The sequence below is a fragment of the Oncorhynchus mykiss genome, unplaced genomic scaffold, assembly GCF_013265735.2.
Source record: "Oncorhynchus mykiss isolate Arlee unplaced genomic scaffold, USDA_OmykA_1.1 un_scaffold_182, whole genome shotgun sequence".
NCBI lineage: Eukaryota > Metazoa > Chordata > Actinopteri > Salmoniformes > Salmonidae > Oncorhynchus > Oncorhynchus mykiss.
This window is the reverse complement of record NW_023493672.1, coordinates 402,501-406,216: the sequence shown is the minus strand read 5'-3', so window position 1 is coordinate 406,216 and position 3,716 is coordinate 402,501. Positions and strand designations below refer to the sequence as shown.

The following is a 3,716-nucleotide window of genomic DNA, read 5'->3' as shown; positions in this document are numbered from 1 at the left end:
TCATTCTACTGGTATTATACTACAGAGGTTAGTCTTCATTCTACTGGTATTATACTACAGAGGTTAGTCTTCATTCTACTGGTATTATAGTAGTCTTCATTCTACTGGTTCATTCCCCTTTCTCTCCTCTCCCCCTTCCTCTCTTCACCCCCTCGCTCTCCTCTCCCCCTCTCTCTCCTCTCCTCTCCCCTCTCTCTCCTCTCCTCTCCCCCTCTCTCTCCTCTCCTCTCCCCCTCCCTCTCCTCTCCCCCTTCCTCTCCTCTTCCCCCTTCCTCTCCTCTTCCCCCTTCCTCTCCTCTCTCCCCTTCCTCTCCTCTCCCCCTTCCTCTCCTCTCCCCTTCTCTCTCCTCTCCTCTCCCCCTTCCTCTCCTCTCCCCCTCTCTCTCCTCTCCCCCCTTCCTCTCCTCTCCCCCCTTCCTCTCCTCTCTCCCCTTTCTGGGGCGGCAGGGTAGCCTAGTGGTTAGAGCGTTGGACTAGTAACCGGAAGGTTGCAAGTTCAAACCCCCGAGCCGACAAGGTCTGTCGTTCTGCCCCTGAACAGGCAGTTAACCCACTGTTCCTAGGCCGTCATTGAAAATAAGAATTTGTTCTTAACTGACTTGCCTGGTTAAATAAAGGTAAAAAAAAAAAAAAAAAAAATTCTCTCCTCTCCTCTCCCCCTTCCTCTCCTCTTCCCCCTTCCTCTCCTCTCTCCCCTTCCTCTCCTCTCCCCCTTCCTCTCCTCTCCCCTTCTCTCTCCTCTCCTCTCCCCCTTTCTCTCCTCTCCCCCTTCCTCTCCTCTCCCCCCTTCCTCTCCTCTCTCCCCTTTCTCTCCTCTCCTCTCCCCCCCCTCTCCTCTCCCCCTCCCTCTCCTCTCCCTCTTCCTCTCCTCTCCCCCTTCCTCTCCTCTCTCCCCTTCCTCTCCTCTCCCCCTTCCTCTCCTATCTCTCGTTTCTCTCCTTTCTCTCCTCTCCCCCTCCCTCTCCTCTCCCCCTCCCTCTCCACTTCCCCCGTCCTCTTCTCTCCCCCCTTCCTCTCCTCTTTTCTCTCCTCTCCTCTCCCCCTCCCTCTCCTCTCCCCCTCCCTCTCCTCTCCCCCTTCCTCACCTCTCCCCCTTCCTCTCCTCTCTCCCCTTTCTGTCCTCTCCTCTCCCCCTTCCTCTCCTCTCCCCCCTTCCTCTCCTCTCTCCCCTTCCTCTCCTCTCCCCCCTTCCTCTCCTATCTCCACTTTCTCTCCTCTCCCCCTTCCTCTCCTCTCCCCCCTTCCTCTCCTCTCTCCCCTTCCTCTCCTCTCCCCCCTTCCTCTCCTATCTCCACTTTCTCTCCTCTCCCCCTTCCTCTCCTCTCCCCCTTCCTCTCCTCTCCTCTCCCCCTCCCTCTCCTCTCCCCTCTCCTCTCCTCTCCCCCTCCCTCTCCTCTCCCCCTTCCTCTCCTCTCCCCCCTTCCTCTCCTCTCTCCCCTTTCTCTCCTCTCCTCTCCCCCTCCCTCTCCTCTCCCCCTCCCTCTCCTCTCCCTCTTCCTCTCCTCTCCCCCTTCCTCTCCTCTCTCCCCTTCCTCTCCTCTCCCCCTTCCTCTCCTATCTCTCCTTTCTCTCCTTTCTCTCCTCTCCCCCTCCCTCTCCTCTCCCCCTCCCTCTCCACTTCCCCCGTCCTCTTCTCTCCCCCCTTCCTCTCCTCTCTCCCCTTTCTCTCCTCTCCTCTCCTCTCCCCCTCCCTCTCCTCTCCCCCTCCCTCTCCTCTCCCCCTTCCTCACCTCTCCCCCTTCCTCTCCTCTCTCCCCTTTCTGTCCTCTCCTCTCCCCCTCCCTCTCCTCTCCCCCTTCCTCTCCTCTCCCCCTTCCTCTCCTCTCTCCCCTTCCTCTCCTCTCCCCCCTTCCTCTCCTATCTCCACTTTCTCTCCTCTCCCCCTTCCTCTCCTCTCCCCTTCCTCTCCTCTCTCCCCTTCCTCTCCTCTCCCCCCTTCCTCTCCTCTCTCCTCTTTCTCTCTTCTCCCCCCTCTCTCTCTTCTTCTCCCTCTGCCCCCCTCTCTCCTCCCCCCACTCCCTCTCTCTCTATCTCACGGCCTCTAGCTCAGTAGTAGTTGTCTACCATGTATTTTTTAAAGTAGGGCACTGCTGAGTAATATCTAGCACCTAGAAATTATTATTCATGATGTCACCACCCACCTAGGACACAACACTTTCTCACTACCACACACACACACCACACACACACACACACGCACACACACACACACACACACACACACACACACACACACACACACACACACACCACACACACCACACACACCACACACACCTCACACACCTCACACCACACACACCTCACACCACACCACACACACACACCACACACAGTCTTGTAAGTACTACTAACGTCCTACAAAGCTAAGCCTTGTAAGTAGCGGGTTGATATTTCTGGAGAGAAGCCAGACTTATTCATTCATCATCTGGTTCTATTTTCTCAGTGAGATGATGTTGGCGACATTCAATGTGAGACATCGTGGCTGTATTTACCATGCTTGGTGTAACACAGCACACACACACACACACACACACACACACACACACACACACACACACACACACACACACACACACAGGGCTTAGAAATCTACTGGGTTCTGAACTGAAATCTACTGGGTTCTGAACCGAAATCTACTGTGTTCTGAAATGAAATCTACTGGGTTCTGAACTGAAATCCACTGGGTTCTGAACCGTAATCTACTGGGTTCTGAACCGAAATCTACTGGGTTCTGAACTGAAATCTACTGGGTTCTGAACCGAAATCTACTGGGTTCTGAACTGAAATCTACTGGGTTCTGAACCGAAATCTACTGGGTTCTGAACCGAAATCTACTGGTTTCTGAACCGAAATCTACTGGGTTCTGAACTGAAATCTACTGGGTTCTAAACTGAAATCTACTTTGTTCTGAATTGAAATCTACTGGGTTCTGAACAGAAGTCTTCTGAGTTCTGAACAGAAATCTACTGGGTTCTGAACAGAGTCTGTTTTTCAAGAGAGCAGCCATCCCACATCCCCCTCCATCTTTCTAGAACCAATGCCTTTTAACCTTTCTCTTCTTCCTGCAGGGGAATTCTGGGAGTTTTTTTTATTCTTTCGTTTCTTGAGGATGAAGCAACACAGTGGAACCCTCCCTTAACACTGGTGAGTGATGATGACCCTCCCTTAACACTGGTGAGTGATGAAGAGTGATGATGACGGTAATGAATATACAAGCATATTGTGCAGCATAGTTGGATTCAAAGTTTATTTGACCCTCTTCCTTATGTAGGTATGATGTCTGCCTTAATGGTCACCCCTTCAGATAAAGTGTAAACAGAATGTCCAGCTGAACGTGAATAGTCTCCAGAGAACACCTCCCCTTCTGTCAGAGAACACCTCCCCTTCTGTCAGAGAACACCTCCCCTTCTGTCAGAGAACACCTCCCCTTCTGTCAGAGAACACCTCCCCTTCTGTCAGAGAACACCTCCCCTTCTGTCAGAGAACACCTCCCCCTCTGTCAGAGAACACCTCCCCCTCTGTCAGAGAACACCTCCCCCTCTGTCAGAGAACACCTCCCCTTCTGTCAGAGAACACCTCCCACTCTGTCAGAGAACACCTCCCCTTCTGTCAGAGAACACCTCCCCTTCTGTCAGAGAACACCTCCCCTTCTGTCAGAGAACACCTCCCCCTCTGTCAGAGAACACCTCCCCTTCTGTCAGAGAACACCTCCC

General features: G+C 53.3%; 1 protein-coding gene across 1 annotated transcript in view; it reads left to right on the top strand.

Annotated features, from left to right (window-relative positions):
- The first annotated feature begins 3,055 nt into the window (after positions 1-3,055).
- The window catches only part of LOC110519864 (receptor-type tyrosine-protein phosphatase delta-like), a 279,764-nt gene continuing 279,103 nt past the window's right edge, over positions 3,056-3,716 (top strand). The window contains exon 1 of the mRNA XM_036972586.1: positions 3,056-3,147. The gene's annotated coding sequence lies outside the window, so the exon portion shown is untranslated. The remainder of the gene's footprint in view (positions 3,148-3,716) is intronic.